At 39.6% G+C, this 22,951-nt stretch overlaps 1 pseudogene; it reads right to left on the bottom strand.

Moving 5' to 3' along the window:
* The window catches only part of LOC787799 (large ribosomal subunit protein uL18-like), a 57,371-nt pseudogene extending 38,666 nt beyond the window's left edge, over positions 1 to 18,705 (bottom strand).
* Positions 18,706 to 22,951: the final 4,246 nt, after the last annotated feature.

The following is a 22,951-nucleotide window of genomic DNA, read 5'->3' as shown; positions in this document are numbered from 1 at the left end:
TTATCTGTGAAACAGGAACAGACTTATAGACGTACAGAACCAATCTGCGGTTGCCCAGATGGACGAAGGGTGAGAGAAGGGTGGATTGGGAGTTTGTGATTAGTAGATGCAACTGTTATATAGAGAATGAATAAACAACGAGGCCGTACTCCGTAACACAAGGAACTGTGGAGTTCCTGTGATAAACCAAAATGGAGAAGAATATGAAAAAGAAGGTGTATGTATTTATGGATACCTGAATCACTTGGCTGTATAGCAGAAATGAACACAGTACTGTAAATCAACTATACTTCAATAAAATAAATTTAAAAAACAGTTATCTGTTTCTTCAAAGTTTGGGTCTCAAAATTTAGAGAACTTGTCTTTAAATTGTCTGGAATTGAGCCTTTTAAAGGATAGATCTTTGATTATTTATTCACTTTTATAGTTACTGAATTGTCAGTTCTCTCTTATTTCTCCTTAAATTAATATATAAATTTATTTTTTTCTAGAAAACCATCCATTTCACCTATATTTTCAAACACAATGGCATGAAATTTACATAATATTTTGTAATTTAAGAAATTACTGCCGGACGTTTAGTGTATTTGCATTCTTTTTTCTAAGGTTTATTATTTTTATTCTTTCTCATTTATCTTTGTAAGAATTGCCAAAGATGTTTATTTTACTCTTCTTTAAAAAATAATCCGTTTTTGTTTATATTGATCAAGTCCACCATATTTATATTTTTTCATCAATTTCTGCTTTAATTTTTATACTTCCCCTTTTATAGTTTTTTGAAACGTTCTTGTGATGAATTACTAGTTCATTTTTTTTTGCCTTTTTTATTTTTTAATAAATGTATTTAAGGCTATAAAGTTTCTTTGGTGATACTTCACAGGTTTTGATACATAGGGCTGCTGTGCCCATTCATTTCTCAATCTTTTGTAATTTTGGCATTGATTTCCTTTTTAAGCCAAGAATTATTATAAGGGTCTTCTAAATATCCAAGTTGTATTTTAGGGTAATCGAATTTCCTTTTTAACACAAGAAGAGGCTCAACAATGTGAATATATTTAACACTAATGAACTAGATGCTTAAAAATAGTTAAGATGGTATATTTTAAGTTGGGTGTATTTTATAATAATTAAGGTGTGCTGCGATTTATGGGTTTGCAAAGAGTTGGACACGACTGAGTGACTGAACTGAACTGAACTGAAACATTTTAATGCAAAAGAAAAACATAAGTAGATTTCTGGGTGTGCTGAATGTAATCATCAGACCTGTAATCACAAGTCTTAAAAATAGAAGAGAAGGCAAAAGACCAAGAGAAATGGCAGTGCTGAAGTATTTGACCCATCCTTGCTGACTTTGAAGATGGAACAAGGGGTCATGAGCTGAGAGATACAGTAGCCTGTAGAAGCTGGAACAGGTCAGGAAATAGATTCTCTCTTAGAGCCTCCAGAAAGCAATGCAGCCCTGTTGACACTTGATTTTTTTTAGCCCAGACCCATTTTGGATTTCTAACCTCCAGAATTGAATTATAATAAATTTGTATTGCTTTCAGCATTCCAAAATCATGTAAAAGAAAATTTAAAAAAATTTCAACTGAACAGATTTTAAGAGAGGCTATAATTATGCTAATTCCAATGAACTTTTATTAGCAACTCTTAAATAAGCCCTCAAGTTAATATGAGATACTGCACCAATATTAGCCTCTTTTTATATTTGACATAAAAGTAATCCTAATCTTTTCTATTGATATAAAAGTAATCTAAGCATAGAGATATGAATTGCCAGGCATATAAGCCATAGGGATATTCTTCCCATAAAAAGCTCAATAATTTGTTATCCCCTGGCCACCCCTTTGTACAACTATAGTGCTGATAGCACCAACCAAGGCAGAAAGAAGGTAAGTTCCAAGACCTCAGGATCTCAGTGGTGGACAAGGGGGTCAGTCAGTCAGTATGTGTGCTAAGTCATGTCAGACTCTTAGTTACCCCATGGACTATAGGCTGCCAGGCTCCTGTCCATGGGATCCTTCAGGCAAGAATACTGGAGTGGGTTGCCATTTCCTTCTCCAGGGGATCTTCCTGACCCAGGGATCGAACCCACATCTCCTGTGTCTCCTGCATTGCAGGCAGATTCTTTACCCGCTGAGCCATTAGGGAAGCCAAGGATAAGGGAGTAGGACCTCATAGGTCAGGGACACTTCCACCATCCTGATGAACTCTCTCCAGAAGCCACTCTACACAGCTAGAATTGGAACACCAACCCCACCTTCCCCCCACCCCCAGCACCCAGGCTCAAAAAGTAGAGCCTAGGAAATATTAACCTGAAACACTATCAAAACTTTCTTCTGCAACGTTTAGAACAGTAGTAAGAGAGTAAGCCCAGCAGTGGGAGAGAAAAGCCATAGCTCACCAGGCTGTTAGCCTTCTCCAGGGCTTAAGGGAATTTCATTCCTAGAAATGTGTACAGAGCCTTTGCCACCGAGTCCCAGATGTGTTCCACCTGCTTATCCTCTGAACTTTAGATTGCATTAGAAGAGCTAACATTTGCTTGTTTGGAAGGGGGCTGAGAAAGGTCTGAGAGTCAGAATGATTTTAATAAATGGAGACAGAACCCCATTTGGCCAACACTATTTTCATCAGTCTTTCATTTCATTATTTTTTAAAGACAGAATTCAAAGTGATTTTCAGATTTGGTGCAATTCCTCTATCTTTGATTCTCAAGTTTGTAAATTAATGAAGGACATTCTGGCTTGTAAAGTGGGAAAACTGAGTCAGGGAGTTGAGGAGTGATGTAGTCCAAGTTACCCAAGATTAGAAAAAGAAAATTTTTGAGGGGGGAGAGGTAAATTGGGAATTTGGGATACACACTACTATATATAAAACAGATAACAAGGACCTATTGTAGAGTATAGGGACCTATATTCAATACCTTGTAATAACTAATAGGGGAAAGAAGCTGAAAAAGAACATCAATCTGTAACTGGATCAGTTTGCTGTGTACCCAAAGCATTGTAAATCAACTATGTTTTGTGTTTGCTCATGCTCAGTCATGTCTGACTCTTTGCGATCCCATGGACTGTAGCCCAGCAGCCTCCTCCGTCCAAGGGATTCTCCAGGCAAGAATACTGGAGTGGGTTGCCATTTCCTCCTCCAGGGAATCATCCTGACCTAGGGATCAAACCTGCGTCTCCTGCATTGCAGGCAGATTCTTTACTACTGAGCCACCTGGGAAGCCTATGTATTTCAATTTAAAAAAAAAAGAAAAGAAAAAGGGGAATTTGAGAATCTGACCATGCAATGAGCTGATGAAACTCATCTAGAAGCTTTCCAATTTTCTCCCTTCTCCCCTCAATGATCTCTTGGCATCTCAGCATAATTATTCCCTAGACTTAGTCTATAGCTGTCTTTCCACAAGGCAGAAAATGAAGGTGAAGATGGACTCTGTATGTTTAGAGTTGAAGTAATATTTTCTTTGCTACCCTGCCCCTCATCAAATCATGCAAATAATTTTTGCAGTCCTTGAGTCATGAAAAAAGTTTAAAATCTCCTTTAAGCCATTTGCATTTTTTGGTATTAAAATGCTCTTCCACATGTGAATTCTAAAGGCAAAAATATTTGCACACAATCATTTTTATTAGGACTTTTACAACATATAATCTTTACAAACTACTTTCTTATGCAATCTTCCTCAGAAAGCAGTTCACTTAAGAAAGCAGTTTCTGAAAGTTGTCAGTTGCTAAGAAGTTACTAAGGAAAATCATTTATGTGCAAAATAAAATATCAATCAAATGGTTATAACATGGAGTGAGGTCTCACATAAAAGAAAATAAAATGCAAAGATGTAAAGGCACTCAAGCAAAGAGAGATCTAGAAATAGAATTAATTACTAAAAGTTTTTTTCTGAAGTGCTAAAATGCCTTGTCTGGTCGCAATCTCCTCCTTTCCCTGCTCCATGGAAAGAATTGATGTGAAGAGCTAAAACTTACAAGGAACTGCTTTAACAGAAGCTGTGAGAAAGGACGAGTCATTGAAACAATTCTTATGACAAACAGTCAGTAGTTGACAGAAGCTACAAAACAACTATTTGCTCTAGGGCAATAAAATTATGGATCTGATCCCTCTGACATATTATATGACTTTAAACAAGAATTAAAGAGAAATTACAAAGATATTAAACAATCAAGTCTTGGGAAAACACACTATGCTATGAACGATCATGTTTAGAATTCCTAAGAAATGAACTGAGTTTTGCCACATAGCTGGGTTTTTCCTGACTATTACCCAGAGATTAGTGCATCTGAAGCAAAGGGAACCAGAGATGGAATGCTAGGGCTTGCTAATATCCACCATGCCCTTACTTTTCTACATAAACATACTACGAGACCACATTCAAATTCTCAATGTACAGTTAGGGGAGACCTCTTGATTGAATTTAGCTCTGGACTTATATGGTCACTGCTATGACAACCTGTAAAAACTCTCAAACCTCTCATGTACTATATACACCACATTCTTCATCTTCCTTCATTTCTTTGCTGGATACAGGGTTTTCCACAGAGTGGAAGGTGACAGAACCACAAAATGTACATAGTCTGGATTCCTGAAACTCTGTGTGGAAATCTGCTAATCCATTTGGATTTGGGATATGAACAAGAAATAAATCTTTTATCATGTTAACCATCTGAGGTTTGGAGGTTATTTGTTATGGCAGATAGGCTACCTTGATTAATACAATGCTTATTAAAATTATAGGATCCTTACAAGCCAAGGGTGTCCACTTTCACCACTATTATTCAACATAGTTCTGGAAGTCCTAGCTACAGCAATCAGAGAAGAAAAAGAAATAAAAAGAATCCAGATCAGAAAAGAAGAAGTAAAACTCTATTTGCAGATGACATGATACTGTATATAGAAAACCCTAAAGATAGTATCAGAAAATTACTAGAGCTAATCAGTGAATTTAGCAAAGTTGCAGGATACAAAATCAATACACTTGCATTTCTATATACTAACAATGAAAACTCAGAAAGAGCAATTAAGGAATCAATCCCATTCACCATTGCAACAAAAAGAATTAAATATCTAGGAATAAACTTACCTAAGGAGACAAAAGAACTGTACCCAGAAAATTATAAGATGCTGATGAAAGAAATCAAAGATGACATAAACAGATGGAGAGATATTCCATGTTCCTGGGTAAGAAGAATCAATATTGTGAAAATGACTATACTACTAGATGCAATCTACAGATTCAATGTGATCCCTATCAAATTACCAATGGCATTTTTCACAGAACTAAAACAAAAAATTTCACAATTCATATGGAAACACAAAAGACCCCGAATAGCCAAAGCAGTCTTGAGAAAGAAGAATGGAGCTGGAGGAATCAAGCTTCCTGACTTCAGCTTATACTACAAAGCTACGTCATCAAGACAATATTGGTATTGGCACAAAAACAGAAATATAGACCAATGAAACCAGATATAAAGCCCAAAAACAAACCCATGCACCTATGGGTACCTTATTTTTGACAAAGGAGGCAAGAATATACAATGGGGCAAAGACAGCCTCTTCAATAAATGGTGCTGGGAAAACTGGACAGCTACATGTAAAAGAATGAAATTAGAACACTTCCTAACACCATACACAAAGATAAACTCAAAATGGATTAAAGAGCTACATGTAAGACCAGAAACTATAAAATGCTTAGAGGAAAACATAGGCAGAACACTCGATGACATAAATCAAAGCAAGATCCTCTATGACCCACCTGCTAGAGTAATAGAAATAAAAACAAAAATAAACAAGTGGGACCTGATTAAACTTGAAGGCTTTTGCACAGCAAAGTAAACTACAAGCAAGGTGAAAAGAAAACCCTCAGAATGGGAGAAAATAATAGCAAATGAGATAACTGACAAAGGATTAATTTCCAAAATATATAAGCAGCTCATACAACTCAATACCAGAAAAACAAACAACCCAATCAAAAAGTGGGAAAAAGACCTAAAGAGACATTTCTCCAAAGAAGATATACAGATGGCTAACAAACACATGAAAAGATGCTCAACATTGCTCATTATTAGAGAAATGCAAATCAAAACTACAATGAGACATCACCTCACACCAGTCAGAATGGCCCTCATCAAAAAGTCTACTAACAATAAATGCTGAAAAGGGTGTGGAGAAAAGGGAACGCTCTTGTACTGTTGGTGGGAATATAAATTGATATAGCCACTATGGAAGATGGTATGGAGATTTCTTAAAAAACAAGGAATAAAACCATCATATGACCCAGCAATCCCACTTCTAGGCATATACCCTGAGGAAACCAAAATTGAAAGAGACACACGTATCCCATTGTTCATTGCAGCACTATTTACAATAGCTAGAATATGGAAGCAACCTAGATGTCCAGCAACAGATGAATGGATAAAGAAGTTGTGGTATATATATATACAATGGAATATTACTCAGCTACAAAAAAGGAACACATTTGAGTCAGTTCTAATGAGGTGGATTAAACTAGAACCTATCATACAGAGTGAAGTGAGTCAGAAAGAGAAAGAGAAATACTGTTTTCTAACACATATATATGGAACCTAGAAAAATGGTACTGAAAAATTTATTTACAGGGAAACAATGGAGAAACAGACATAGAGAATAGACTTATGGACATGGGGAGAGGGGAGGAGGGGGTAAGATGTATGGAAAGAGTAACATGTAAACTTACATTACCATATGTGAAATAGATAGCCAACGGGAATTTGCTGTATGGCTCAGAAAACTCAAACAGGGGCTCTGTATCAACCTAGAGGGGTGGGATGGAGAGGGAGATGGGAGGGAGTTTCAAAAGGGAGGGGATATACGTATACCTATGGCTGACTCCAGGAGTTGATGATGGACAGGGAGGCCTTGCATGCTGCAGTCCGTGGGGTCACAGAGTCGGACACGACTGAACTGAACTGAACTGATGGCTGATTCATGTTGAGGTTTGACAGAAAACAGCAAAATTCTGTAAAGCAATTATCCTTCAATAAAAAATAAATTAATTAAAAATGTTATAGTATCCTTGTTCCATTTCAAGTTATATTGAACTGGAAACTCAGAATAGGATTCAGGAATCTGGAATTCCTAACAAAGTCTGCAAATGATTTCCATGCACACTAAATTTAAGAAGCACTGATTTAGACTTTGATTTCTTTGAAAGTCATCCATATATATCAAAATGAAACCTTTCTTGAAGGTATTAAGTTTGACTGTTCTAAAGAGTTTTAAATCTGTTAGTATGGAACAATGCATTTGAAACAAGGTTAATCTTGTTTTCAAAATCACTCAAGTTTAAATTATGTAGGTCAGGGTATGCAACATTTATTCAACAAGTATTTATCAAGCACCCACTTTGTGCCAGGTACTATACTAGATGCTGGGAATACATGATTAACAAAATAGTCACATTCTCTGTTTTCACAGAGCCTCCTGTGGGTATGGATAAGTGGAGATACCTGGTGGTCTGGGAGCAAATAGGAAAAAAATTGAACCCATGTGGCCTGGAGTCAGGGATAACACCACAACTTAAGTATGAAAGGTGACCAGGAAGTAGCCTGATGGAAGGGAAGAGGAAAGAGGAGGGTAAAACATTGTGCCAAGTAGGAAAACAGCACCACTAAGATCAAAAGGTGAGAGAGAGCATACAACATAATGTTAGGGATGGGTATGAGGAGAGGTGGGGCCAGAGAACGAGGTATGACCAGGTTAGGGAGGGAGGTGGGAATCAATTTAAGGAACTTGGAAATGATATTGAGGGAAATGAGGGACCATTGAAGAGGTCTACAAGGAAATGAACTTTATCACAGTTGCTTAAAAAATTATTCCAGCGAATGGTGGAGAATGGATTATTTGGGCCAAGACTAGAGAAAACCCATTAAAAGATTGGTTTGCATGTGTTGAAGAATCTAGGTGATAAGTTAACTAATTAATCTGTTCATTGAATTTGTTTATTGAGCCCCATGCAAGGAACTTAGGATACATCGGTGACAAGGTAGATATGATTTCTGTCTTTATGAACTTTAAAATTTGGAGAAAGAGAGAGGCAGACACACTCACAGAAAGACTGAGTTTTAATATTTAATGAAAAGATGATAGTGGCTGAGAATAGCCATAGTAAAGGTGGAAAGAAGTGCTTGTAATTGATAAAATGCAGGAGTGGAGGAAGAAGTCCAATAGGACGCTCTGCATGAATGGATGCCACCATTCATCGAGATAAAAAATAAAAGTATAAGATCAAGTTAAAAGAGAGGTTGTGTTCAATTTTGGCCTAACACTACCTGATCTCAAGACTTACTATAAAGATACTGTGATCAAGATGGTGAGATATTTGCATAAAGATAGATCAGTACAGCAATGGAACAAATTAGAGAAGTCAGATACAGATGCACACATATATTGCCAACTGATTTTCAACAAAGACAAAAGCAATTCAATGGAGTTAAAGACGGTCTTTTCAAGTGATTCTGTAACAACTGGACAACTATATGCTAAAAAAGTTTGATTCATACCTTATGCCAAATTAAAAAAAAATTCTGAGTGGATTTCAGATGTAACTATAAAGCTAAAAACTGTAAAACTTCCAGAAGGAAATATTTGTGACTTTAGACAGAGATTTCTTAATACAATACCAAAAATATAAACCATAAAAGAAAAAAAAAGGATATTAAGAAGAAGTTGTATTAAAATATTCAAATGGGCAAAAGATTTGAGAAGTCACTTGAGCAAAGAAGATATGTAGATGACAATTAATCACATGAAAAAGTGCTCAATATCACTAGCCATTAAAAAATACAAATTAAAATTACAAGTGAGATACCACAACAAACCCATTAGAATGGCTAAAATTATAGACTGATCATACGAAGTGTTGGGGAGAAGGTGGAGTAACGGCATTCTCATTCACTACATACACTGCTGGTGGGAATGTAGAATGGTACATCTACCCTAAAAAATAGTGGCCTCTTAAAAATTAAGCATGCACCTACATAGTTAGGGAGTTTGGGACTGACACAGCTATATTTCAAATGGATAACCAATATGGGTCTACTGTATAGCACAGGGAACTCTGCTGAATGTTATGTTGCAGCCTGGATAGGAGGAGAGTTTGGGGGAGAATGGAAATATACATATACATATGGCTGAGTTCCCTTTGCTGTTCATCTGAAACTATCACAACCTTGTTAACTGGCTATACTCCAATAAGAAATTAAAAGTTAAAAAAAAAAAAAAAGCATACACCTACCATATGACCCAGCCATTGATTTCTAGGTACTTACTGAAGAAAAATGAAAACATATGTCTGTACAAAGATATACACAAATGTAATATATAGCAGATTTATTTGTAATAACCCCAAATTGCAAACCCAAATGTTCATCAGGTGAGTGACCAAACAAATGGTAGTATATCTACACAATGGAATACAACTCAGCAACAAAAAGGAATTCACTATTGACACACGCAATGATGGTGATGAATCATAATTATGATAATTTTTAAAAAGCCAAGAAAAAAGGAGTATGCTATATGATTTTATTTCTTCAAAATTCTACAAAATCCAAATGAATCTATAGTGACAGAAGGCAGATCAGTAGTTGCATGGCAATTGACAGGCAATGGCACCCCACTCCAGTGCTCTTGCCTGGAAAATCCCATGGATGGAGGGGCCTGGTAGGCTGCAGTCCATGGGGTCGCACAGAGTTGGACACAACTAAAGCGACTTAGCAGCAGCAGCAGCAGGAGGAAGGGACTAGAAGGAGGAATTACAAAGGAGTACAGTGAAAACTTAGGGGGCGACAGATGTGTTTGTTATTTTGATTGTGGCAACAGTTTCATGAGTGTAGACATACATAAACGTTTTTCAAACTGTATACTTTAAATATATCTAGTTTATTGTGTACCAATTATAACTCAATAACATTTTCAAAACACTTTAAAAAATAAAACTATATGGGTGGGCCTCATCCAATTCACTGAAGGCCTGAATAAAATAAAAGGCTTAGTAAGAAAGCATTCTCTCTCTGCTTGACTGTCTTTAAGCTGGAATATCAGTTTTCTCCTGCCTTTAAATTTGGATTCAGACTGAAGCTTGCACCATTGACTCTCCTGATCACTCTGGCTTGGGACTGCAGATCTTAGACTTTTCAGCCTCCATCATTGCAAGAGGCCAATTCCTTAAGTGAATCTTAATCTCTTTCTGTCTCTGTCTCTCTCTATATATATATATAAAATATGAGATACATAATTCTATGTAATGTACCTGTCTGTCTATATAATCATATATCATTCTTTAGACACAGAGAATATATATAGAGAGAATTGTATATATTTAATTATATATATAATTCTACATAGAGAGAATACAGCACATAGAATACAGACCTATATTCTCTAGAGGACTCAGACAGAAACAGAGAAGGTGGGCAGTTGGATGAGTAAAGGAATGCTGTCTGGCCAGGTGGTTGAATGGGAAAGCAATGAGACAAAAGAGTTGAAGAAAGATAAATCAGGGGAACAGAGGTGAAGAGTGTGGGGGAAATTAAAAGGTCAGGGAAGTAGAGAGGTCAAAGTTGCAAATGAACAGATAAAGGGGAATAATGGGTAGATAAAGTAGTTGCCAGGAGGAGAACTTTAAAATGGAAGCTTGCAGACAAAAACTGTATGATATCACTTATATGTGGAATCTAAAAAATACAATAAACTAATGAATATAACAAAAAAAGTAGCAGAGCCACAGATATAGAGAATAAACTAGTGGTTACTAGTGGGGGCTTCTCATGTGGCTCAGATGGTAAAGAACCTGCCTGCCAATGCAGGAGCCACACCAGGATTCTTGCCTGGAGAACTCCATGGACAGAGGAGCCTGGCAGGCTACAGTCCATGTAAAGAGTCAGACATGACTGAACAACTAACATTAGCACTTACCAGTGGGGAGGGGCGAGGAAGGACAATATGGGAGTTGCAGTGTAGGACGTACAAACCACTGGGTATAAGATAAACTCAAGGGTATAGTGTGCAACATGAGGAATATAGACAGTATTTTGCAGTAACCACAAAAGAGCAATGATTAAAAATTATATAAAGCTTTTAAAAATTATAAAATAAAACAAAAGCTTTCAGAAACAGAAACGTGCTAGATGATGACAAGATTGAGCAATGCTACCTTGGAAACAAATGGCTGAGAAAAAGTGGCACGCGTGCTAAGTCACTTCAGTTGTGTCTGACTTATAGGTGGCGCTAGTGGTAAAGAATCCAGCTGCCAGTGCAGGAGACCTAAGAGATGAGAGTTCGATCCCTGGGTTGGGAAGATCCCCCGGAGGAGAGTATGACAACCCACCCCAGTATTCTTCCCTGGAGAATCCCACGGACAGAGGAGCCTGGTAAGCTATGGTCCACGGGGTGCACAGAGAAAACGTGAAGGTGATTTTTACTGGTCGTGAGTGAACCCAGGAGTTGACTGATCAGAGTTTCGAGTCATCTGTGTATTCTTGGTGAGAGGAAGATTCACGAGAGTCCAGGTATGTGTTGCTAACTGATGTCAGCACCTCCTACGTGCAGGTCCTGCTACTGTAAGTGATGCAGTTATCTCTGGAGAGATTGTACTCCTGAACATAGAAAATGATCGTGGAAAATATCACGCCTGAAATATTCAGAGCAGAAAAACAGTGTCTTTACTGTTCTAGATGTTGCAGCCCCTCTTTGGTCCTTTTTCCAGTATTTTTAGCCTTGCAACAAGCTAAAGGATTTAGAAAGTCTCGTTAGGAAAGCTCCTTTCCTGTGATTGATTTCTGCTAATCCCTCACCTGGCAACTCTGCTTTAGCACAGCAGCTTGACGAGTTGTGATTGGATGGGTTCTACGAAATGAGGGCATTGGATTAGATCAGTAAGAGCTTCTGAACCTTTTCTTTGATTGTTGACCTCTTTGGAAGTTTGATGAAAATATGACTCCTTTTTCCAGAAAAACAAACGTTTGCACACATCTACACAATTCTGCATTAAATGTAAAGGCAGTCCACAGACTGTCACTTAATATACCCTGACTTTGATTATTGTGGCTATCTTTTCAGTTCTACAATATGATTATAATTATACTACAAAATCAGTTGGCTCATTGCCCGCCCGCCCCCAGAAAAAAATATTAACCTTATTGCCATCCTTTCACCCAAACTTGTCCCCTAGCTCTCTTTCTGTAATTGGCGAGGTCTAGAGCTACCATACACATTCCTCTCTGATTGTGGCCTGATATTTCATTGCTAGCATGACCCTTCCCTGTCAGAGCACCCAAGAGTCATGTTATTCAGCCTGACAGATTTTATTTAAAAAGGATCAATCTCTTCAGTTGAAACAGCTGAGACTGATACCTTGTTTGTTGACTGGCAACAGCCCAACCACACAGCTGAAGTGGTGGAAGGACATCAGAGACACTCACCATCCGGCCAGTTCTCTCTGAACTGGGAATTACAAGCCTGAGAGTAGAGGGGTTGGCACAGAAGATGGGACAGAGGACTGATGGGCTGATGACAGGGGCTCTGCTAAACACATTTGTGCTGGTGGTCTCAAGAGTGCTTAGACATGACAAAACTAGCAAAAGTCCACGGAGCAAAACGAAGCAAGAGAAAAGAAAAAAATCCTCCTAAGCAAGCAAGGAAGCTGCAGACATACACCATTATAAAAAATCATGTCTAGAGATCTCCATAATTTTTCATTATTCTTAAATTAAGATCAATCACGGAGATGGTATCTTCCTCTTTTGGTTAAGAGGTTATTAACTATTTGTCCAAAGCAGTAGTAGGAGATCTCAGTAACTAGAGTGGATGTAAATTCAAATCCACTTTAGAAAATAAGTGTGCTCTATTGATTAGATTATTTCATCTTGCTCTACCTCTTGGGCAGAAAGTTACCTTTATTCTGTTTCTATCTATGCCTTCTTTTTTCCTATGGCAATTCATTCTCTCTCTAACTATAAGCTATCAAATTCCTAGAGTAGTGATGATAACACTGATCAAAATTATGTATAGTTTATCCACATATTACTTTGATTTTATATCTACTGCCTGAAAGACTTGAAGTGATTTATAATAAAGACTAAGATACTAGAATACCACTAAACCATGGCAAAAGAATAAAAGCCAAGCAACATGTGGATTACAGCTGTGTCATAAACATTTAGGCTAAGCAAAACTACCGCAAGATCCCAAAACCGTTCTGAGAAATATAATGACAGGAAGTCTTTGCTCCATATTAAATTAAATATGCCAACCTAAAAAGGATTTCCTATAATCAAAATGCATGGGACTCTGCTCAATGTTAGGTGCCAGCCTGGATGGGAGGGGTCTTGGGGGAGAATGGATACGTGTGTATGTATGGCTGAGTCCCTTCACTGATGACCTGAAACTGCCACATCATTGTTAACTGGTGATCTCTCTCTCTCTCAGTTGCTCTGTCGTGTCTGACTCTTTGCGGCCCTATGGACTGTAGCTCGCCAGGCTCCTCTGTCCATGGGATTTCCCAGGCAAGAATAATTGCCTCTACCCCAATTCAAAATGTTTTTGGTGTAAAACAAATTACCCAATAGAGTAAGAAAAAAAAAGAAATACAATGACAGGAAGTCTTCACTACGTATTAAATATACCAACTTAAAAAAGATTTCCTATAATCAAATTCTAAAATGAATTTATCTGTCATGGAAATATTCAACTAATATGATAAATTTAAATATCTTCAATTTTATTTGTGATATAGGAACATTTTTATATGGAAAGTCCTCAGTATATCCTTGATATGTACCAAATGTTAAGTCATAGATTTGTTAAGGTTTCCTCAGAAGTAGTTTAAAGAAGTTTATCATAGGAGTGTACTAGTTTTTAACCTGTCATGAGAATAAAACTTAGGCCAGAGGAGAATTTAGGCTAGAGAAATACTTCTTTTTAGGTATGCTTCTTAGAAAACTCTTTTTAATTATCAGTTGTCTCAGGTGGGTAATTAACAGACAATGAATGGCAGGTACTGCTACTGCTAAGTCGCTTCAGTCGTGTCCGACTCTGTGCGACCCCAGAGACGGCAGCCCACCAGGCTCCCCCGTCCCTGGGATTCTCCAGGCAAGAACACTGGAGTGGGTTGCCATTTCCTTCTCCAATGCATGAAAGTGAAAAGTGAAAGTGAAGTCGCTCAGTTGTGTCCGACCCTCAGCGACCCCATGGACTGCAGCCCACCAGGCTCCTCCGTCCATGGGATTTTCCAGGTAAGAGTACTGGAGTGGGGTGCCATTGCCTTCTCCGGAATGGCAGGTAACTTTAGACCTAAAGCATAGATCTTCTACATTGCTTTTTTTTAAATTATTTATTCCAGCTGCACTGAGTCTTAGTTGCAGCATGTGGGATCTTTAGGTGCACCCTGTGGGATCTAGTGGCCTGACCTGAGCTAGAACCTGGGCCCCTTGCACTGGGAGTGCAGAGTCTTAGCCACTGGACCAACAAGGAAGTCCCTCCACATTGTTAATATAAGATTCAGGAACTGTATGTATCGGATGTGCTGATGACAAAGCTGAAGTTTTATTATGAAAACTAAGAAGCTTGATTTATCTTCTTGCCTACATAGAAGGTCTTTCCATTTGTAGCCTGGGTAGGGTTCAGGTGTATATGCAAACAGTGCCAAAATTTTTCTCAGGTAACAGCTTTGGATAACTAAAATATCTTCTGGTAACTAAATGAAATAACCAAGTTGTTTAGTCTGGAACACATATAACTATGGTGGCTATTTTGAAATTGGAACAAATAATTTAAGGCTTTTCTTTTTGATAAGAGTCAATGAGATTATTTGCCTGAGGATAATTGTGGAAAAGTTAAGATTATGCCAACACCAAAGAAAAGGATGCTTATATTCCTGTTTGCTGTGGGAAGAAAGAATGAAACCAGCTTATCTAAAAGGTATATAATATATTGGTATGAGTTCCAGGGAATGGGGAGGAGTAATATAGTTGCTACTAAAAAGAAATGGGATCTCCTGTTTCTGCTCCTCAAGACTCACTTAAGGGTGCTGTTGGGCAGGGAGGTGGGAGGGGGGTTCAGGATGGGGAACATGTGTACACCCATGGCAGATTCATGTTGATGTATGGCAAAACCAATATAATATTGTAAAGTAATTAGCCTCCAATTAAAATAAATAAATTTATATTTTTTAAAAAAGGATGCTGTTGAAGTGAGATAGAGTAGAATCAGATTTATATTACTTGTTTCAGTCCACAAGCTATCAGAAGCAAAAGATGTCAGCCTGGTTGTTAGAGCAAGAAGAAATTTGCATTATAGTTTTCCATTTTATACCACACACATAAAAGATCTCCTTTAGAGTCAAAGTTCACTCAAGTATCTTATCCTATGATTTAGCATTTGAGAATAAAGAATTCTTTTGTTCTACATCAGGTTATTTGCTCTCTGTGAATAGGATTATCTTATGAATCAATGAATAGTCAGGGAGGGTGGAGGTTCTAAAAAGAATATAGTAATGAAAGACACTTCTTTGAGTTCCAGGATTTGAAAAACAAATCTAACCAATGTTGACAGTGTGCAACGAACAGAGGAGTATAATCAATATAACCATCTGAACCTGAGGTTCAAATAAACAAAAAAACAGCAACACAAAATATCTGGGTCTTAAAATAGACAATAAGTCAAAATTGGCTACAAGAGACATACAAGGTCATTGCATGATGATAAAGGGGTCAATTCATCAAGAGGATATAACAATTATAAATATATTTAATACATTCACCCAACATTGGAGCACCTTAACATATTAAGCAAATACTAATAAATCTGGAGGGAGAAATAGACAACAAATCAATAACAGAGAGGACTTCAATACCCCCTTTTCAACAATGGATAGATCATCCAGATAGGAAATCAATAAGGAAAGATTGGACTGAAACTATGCATTAGACCAAATGGACCTAAGAGTATGCATTTTACCCTTATTGTATATTTCAATTTGGACTGGTCACATTTCAAGGGTTCAATAGCCATGTGTAGCTAATAGCTACCATATTGGACACTTCAGATTCAGCCTGCCTTTTGTAAAATAGAAATAATAACCTGCCTCTCAAGGTTGTCTTAAGCATTACATGAGATAATTTATCCAAAAATCTTGCTGAAAAAAAACAGAATGAGCATGGCAGCCTGAATAATGGACAGCCCAAAAGATTGCCCTAATTCCTGGGAGCTCTGAATATGTGACCTTGTATAGCAAAAGGGCCATTGAAGAAGTGATTAAGTCGAGGATCTTGAGAAGCAGAGCTTATCTTCTATGATCCAGATGGGCCTGATATAGTCTCGAGTGTTCTTTGTAAGAGCTCTGGAGGCAGGAGATCAGAGTGAGCAGTGGGAGATGTGATGACAGAAGCAAGAAATTGGAGTGATTTGAGGAAGGCACCTTAGCCAAGCAGAGTAGGTGGCCTCTACAGGCTTAAAAAGACAAGGAAATGATCCTCCACTCAGAGCTTCTTGGGCAACCAGCCCTGCCAACACCTTGACTCTGGCTCAGCAAAACTGATTCTGGACTTCTGACCTCCAAAACTTTAAGATAATAAGTTGATACTGTTCTAGGCCACCAAATCTGGGGTAATTTGTTACAGCAGCAATATGAAGCAAATACAATGGCCAGTGTAAGTGAAGTGTATTGCTGTCACTACGTGTTAAATATGTCATTGTGTAAAAGACCATTTTAGACTTGGCAACAAATGGAGCTTAACTGTGGGTAGTGAAGGGGGGTGGATTAGGTTGGGTGTTGGCTACTGCCAGATGGAGGGATAATTCCCGCCCCACCCACCCATCCTCATCTATTTGCATTCAGAAACAAGAGGAAATAGTGCCACTTCTTTGGGGGAAATGTATTAGACCCTCTCTCCTTCCCTCTGAGTATGAACGACATGAAGTATTTGTGATATGTGGTCCTCCAGCCTAGGGCCAGCCTGCAGAACATTTGGGTCACTGAGAGAAGGCACCATAAAAGAGGAGGAGATCTGGGCTGGTGGCTGACTTAGCATGAGTGGTTAGGCTGTCCACAGACAGTACTGGTTTGGAGCAGAACTTGTGGGCTCACCCAGCCTTCCCAGCACCTGAGACCTCCAAGGTGAAATAGCTTCAAACTCAGAGAGCTGTATCCTTCTGAGACCCAGGGAGTCATGTGGCTGGCTGCCTCTCCTGGCACTCCACTGGGGCCTGATGTCAGGGGACAGAGCTGAGACTCAAGGCCAGCAGGAGACCCAACAGGTCCCACTGCTGTTGACTCTCTAGTTGGCCTCCAGAGTGAATGAATTCTCCCCTCCTGGATGCTACTACAAGCAAGCTCCCAGGGGGCCTCCTGGGAGAAACTATGGGGGTCTTGAAGTCTGACAAGTGGCATTCAGCGGTATCGTAATCTCGGGTCTTAACAACAAAGGAAGCATCTTACTTTTTGCCACAAGATTGTGGATTTTGGATACGTGGGTTAGTTGGGGAGCTTATACAGTGACAATGGTACTTAAAATTACAACCTTTCCAGGGGAGGCTATTCTTGTCTTATCAATGAAGATTTATCTGGGACTTCCCTGGTGGTCCAGTGGTTAAGACTTTGCCCTCCAATGTAGGGGTTGTGGGCTCAGTCCCTGGTTGGGGAGATAAGATCCCACATGGCTCCTGCCCCAAAATCCAAAGCATAAAATTCAATAAAGACTTAAAAAATTGTCCACATAAAAAAGTCTTTAAAAGGAAAAAAAAGGGGAGGACTTCTCTGATGGTCCAGTGGTTAAAGAATCTGCCTACCAATGCAGGGGACATTGGTTCGATCCCTGGTTGGGGAAGATCCCACGTGCCTACAGGCAAATAAGCCAGCACCTACTGAGCCCACATGCCCCAGAGTCTGTGCTCTGCAACAAGAGAAGCCACTGCAATGAAAAGCCTTCATGCCTCAATTAGAGAGTAGCCCCTGCTCACCATAACTAGAGAAAGCCCACACACAGCAATGAAGACCCAGTGCAGCCAAAAATAAATGTCTTTAAAAAACAAATGAAAAATTTAAAAAAGAGAAATTCACTTGAGCAGACCACCTGTATATTTTGGGGAGGGGGGGCTGCAGTATGAGGAAAGTGGCAACGCTGCTTATGGACAGTACTTCTTAGGATAAGGGCTTGTCTCTGAGAAGGAAGGGGCAGCGGCAAAGTAGACAGAGAAGCAAGACGACTCTAGAAGGGAAACACAGGGCAGGGGTGTCTTTGCTCAAGAATTGTAGTGCAGGATGGTAAACTGGCTTCTTATCGTGGGCTGTCACCACTATCCCAACATCTCCCTGGGGATTAATTCGTGTCCATCAATTATTCAAAGTATCAGGTGAACTTCAAGAGTGAACTCCTGGGGCTTTCTGCCAATAAGCCTGGGGGGAAGTTTTGCATTAGGGCAAATCATAATAGAGAAAGCAAGAGGACTGTGAACATCTTTGCACCATAAATTTGTGGAACAGTGACACAATTGATGCAAATAATACTTCCCGAAGCATTCAGCTTGCAGCGAGACAGTCAGTGATACCATTTCACTCTTGCTCAGACATTGCTCCATCTTGCTGTCTAAGACCACAGATAGGGTCATCTTAGGAGAAGAGGCTGGGAAATGCTCACAGAAGAACCCTTTTACTGCCATTTCGCGCAAACAGGACTCCACACAAGCATCACTGGCTTCGCCTGACATCTGCCAAATTTCTACATAAATAACCATCACCTGAATCCCTAGCAGCTGGGAAAGAAATCAAGTTTAACAGGTTCAGACTGATAAGGTGGTCAACCCAGCTGACTTTGTTTTGAAACAAGATTAGATCCCCTTCTAGGAGCTGTGAGACTGTAAGTATGTGCTAAACGTGGCACAGAAAGCCTGTTAGACACAGCTCCGGGCTTCACAAAGGTGTGAGCAGAAAGAAATTTCCTCAGCGCACAACTATAGAACATTTTAACACCCTCTGTCTCTGTGGATGAAATGCTGTCATCCTGTTTGGTCTAAAACCTCTCTGTGTTCTTCTTTAATATTCAGTTTCATTCAGAGGAAATGATACACAGTCAAAGGAAGCTCTCACCACAAGAGGTCAGGATGGAAAAATTAAGTGCTCCGGGCTCCTGGCGCTCTTATTAAGGAGACAAAATGTATGCTGATGAAGACAAAGACAAGCTTCAGGACAAGAAAGAATGCTTAGGGAAGGTTGGTAGAGAGACTCGAAAATCTTTTCTGATAGGACAATGACCCTGGTGGATCTTCCACAGTGCCAACCTGAGGTTATAAATCTCTCTGTGCAGCAGCCCTGAGTTTAGTCCAGGACTCCTGGTACAATTAGGGAAGCTCTGAATATATCCATTTGTGTACAATGAAGCGAAAGAAGATTCAGTAACTGGAGGAAGACTGTGAGGGAAGGAGAAGGGAATTGGTCACAGACAAGGCCTATAGGAGAGTGGGTTTCCATCTCTGACATGATGTGATGTGATGTTAGTCACTCAGTGGTGTCTGACTCTTTGTGACCCCATGGACTATAGCCCTCCAGGCTCCTCTGTCCATGGGATTTTCCAGACAAGAATACTAAAGTGGTAAAATGTCCCCCAGGTCTTCGCTGATATTCAGGGTTAACAATCCACAGATTAATCAAGTTAGGGAAGGAGATCTGCCACCTGTTTCTTGTCACCTAGCTAGGTGGGTGCTTTCCACCCGTGTGTCCTGGCTTGTAGCAAAATGATTTGGCTGGTGTTGTGATCCGGTAGTGGAGGCAGAGGCTGGGACATTGAGCATACACCATCAGGGCCACTTGTAATTCAGGTGGTCAAGTCACAAGTTTGAAGGACAAAGCTGAAGATGTCTGTTAGCGATGGAACAGTTAGGAAAGAAGTAAGGCTCAAAGAGTATATTGTGTAGAGAATACGGCCAAGTTTGTCCTGGTGCTAGTGACAAGTGTGGGACACGGAAACAATTCTCTGTTCAAGTGTGACATGATGCAACCCACCCTCAGACCACTTAGATTTCAGGTTCCTTAAAACTTTAGGCATCGTCTCTCAGTAAGAGCTAGATGCTATATTGGGTTGGTTGATGGGCTGAGACCCATCAATTTCAATATCCCCCGATTAGAGCAAAATCGTTGAGAGTCTCCGCTGACTGATGGGCCATTCTTTCTCTCTTTCATCATCACAGCATGTTGACTATGCGCTTGCCATAATTAACTAACTTAATGTTAATAGCAAACTTCAATGATGTATATCAGCCCTCAAACTCACTGAGATCTTAGGAGGAAAAATGAGACGGACTAATTTTTTTTTTTTTCTTGCTTAATGCAGTCCCCGGGGGAAATCAGAAGCTGAAGAAATTTCCAGCAACGAAATTAAAAACTATTCCCTCAGTGGATTAAGTCAAATAATAGGGAACAATAATGGCTATAATTTAACTGAAAGGACATTTTAGTGTTATTTCAGAGTAGACAATGCTGCCACACAATTGGCCTTCAAAGAAAGAAAAAAGAAACACAGAGAAAGATTGAGAAATGAGGGATGGATGTCGTGGGGTGGTAGAAATGGGATATGGGAAAAAAGGATTACTAACTCGCATGTAGATCTGATTTTTTAGGAAGCTAATGCAGAGACTAAAATATATGTATAAGGGTATGTTGGAAAAGTACCTACTAGCTTACAAAAACTTTGGCATGTCAATAGTTACACTGACATAGAACTAAAAATCAAGTCAGTCAGTCAGTTCAGTAACTCAGTCGTGTCCAACTCTTTGCAACCCCATGGACTGCAGCACACCAGGCTTCCCTGTCCATCACCAACTCCCAGAGCTTGCTCAAACTCATGTCCATCAATTCATGATGTCATCCAACCATCTCATCCCCTGTCGTCCCCTTCTCCTCCTGCCCTCAATCTTTCCCAGCATCAGGGTCTTTTCCAACGAGTCAGCTCTTCACATCAGGTGGCCGAAGTATTGGAGTTTCAGCTTCAGCATCAATCCTTCCAATGAACACCCAGGACTGATCTCCTTTAGAATGGACTGGTTGGATCTCCTTGCAGTCCAAGGGACTCTCAAGAGTCTTCTCCAACACCACAGTTCAAAAGCATCAATTTTTCAGCTCTGAGCTTTCTTTATAGTCCAACTCTCATCCATACATGACTACTGAAAAAAACCATAGCTTTGACTAGATGGACCTTTGCTGGCAAAGTAATATCTCTGCTTTTTAATATGCTGTCTAGGTTGGTCGTAGCTTTTCTTCCAAGGAGCAAGCATCTTTTAATTTCATGGCTGCAGTCACCATCTGCAGTGATTTTGGAACCCAAAAATATAGTCTCTCACTGTTTCCATTGTTTTCCCATCTATTTGCCATAAAGCAATGGTACCGGATGCCATGATCTTCATTTTCTGAATGTTGAGTTTTAAGCCAGCTTTTAAAATCCCATGGACGGAGGGGCCTGGTGGGCTACAGTCCATGGGGTTGCTAGGAGTCGGACACGACTGAGTGACTTCACTTTATTTTTTCACTTTCATGCATTGGAGAAGGAAATGGCAACCCACTCCAGTGTTCTTGCCTGGAGAACCCCAGGGACGGGGGAGCCTGGTGGGCTGCCGTCTATGGGGTTGCACAGAGTCGGACATGACTGAAATAACTTAGCAGCAGCAGGAGCAAACTTTCCTCTTTTGCTTTCATCAAGAGGCTCTTTAGTTCTAGGATCCTATAAATATTTTATTACAGTGGGAGGAGTCTTCCAATATTGCTTTCAACTTCCCAAATGGCACTAGTGGTAAAGAATTCACCTGCCAATGCAGGAGACATAAAAGACACGGGTTCGATCCCTGGGTGGGAAGACCCCCAGAGGAGAGTGTGGCAACCCACTTCAGTACTCTTGCTTGGAAAATCCCATGGACAGAGGAGCCTGAAGAGCTACAGTCCATGGGGTCACAAAGAGTTGGGCACGACTGAATCAACTTACCATGCATGCATGCATGATACTAATACTTAGGTCCATCTGCAATGGGAATAAGTAAGGCTTATCTTAGTTAGGTCAGTAGGTGCCCAATATGCTACTGGAGATCAGTGGAGAAATAACTCCAGAAAGAATGAAGGGATGGAGCCAAAGCAAAAACAATACCCAGCTGTGGATGTGACTGGTGATAGAAGTAAGGTCCGATGCTATAAAGAGCAATATTACATAGGAACCTGGAATGTCAGGTCCATGAATCAAGGCAAATTGGAAGTGGTCAAACAAGAGATGGCAAGAGTGAATGTCGACATTCTAGGAATCAGCTAACTGAAATGGACTGGAATGGGTGAATTTAACTCAGATGACCATTACATCTACTACTGTGGGCAGGAATCCCTTAGAAGAAATGGAGTAGCCATCAAAGTCAACAAAAGAGTCTGAAATGCAGTACTTGGATGCAATCTCAAAAATGACAGAATGATCTCTGTTCATTTCCAAGGCAAACCATTCAATATCACAGTAATCCAAGTCTATGCCCCAACCAGTAACGCTGAAGAAGCTGAAGTTGAACGGTTCTATGAAGACCTACAAGACCTTTTAGAACTAACACCCAAAAAAGATGTCCGTTTCATTATAGGCGACTGGAATGCAAAAGTAGGAAGTCAAGAAACACCTGGAGTAACAGGCAAATTTGGCCTTGGAATACGGAATGAAGCAGGGCAAAGACTAATAGAGTTTTGCCAAGAAAATGCACTGGTCATAGCGAACACCCTCTTCCAACAACACAAGAGAAGACTCTATACATGGACATCACCAGATGGTCAACACCGAAATCAGACTGATTATATTCTTTGCAGCCAAAGATGGAGAAGCTCTATACAGTCAACAAAAACAAAACCAGGAGCTGACTGTGGCTCAGACCATGAACTCCTTATTGCCAAATTCAG

Source organism: Bos taurus, chromosome 4, assembly GCF_002263795.3.
Source record: "Bos taurus isolate L1 Dominette 01449 registration number 42190680 breed Hereford chromosome 4, ARS-UCD2.0, whole genome shotgun sequence".
NCBI lineage: Eukaryota > Metazoa > Chordata > Mammalia > Artiodactyla > Bovidae > Bos > Bos taurus.
The sequence above is the reverse complement of the archived record's forward strand: the minus strand, read 5'-3'. Positions and strand labels throughout refer to the sequence as shown.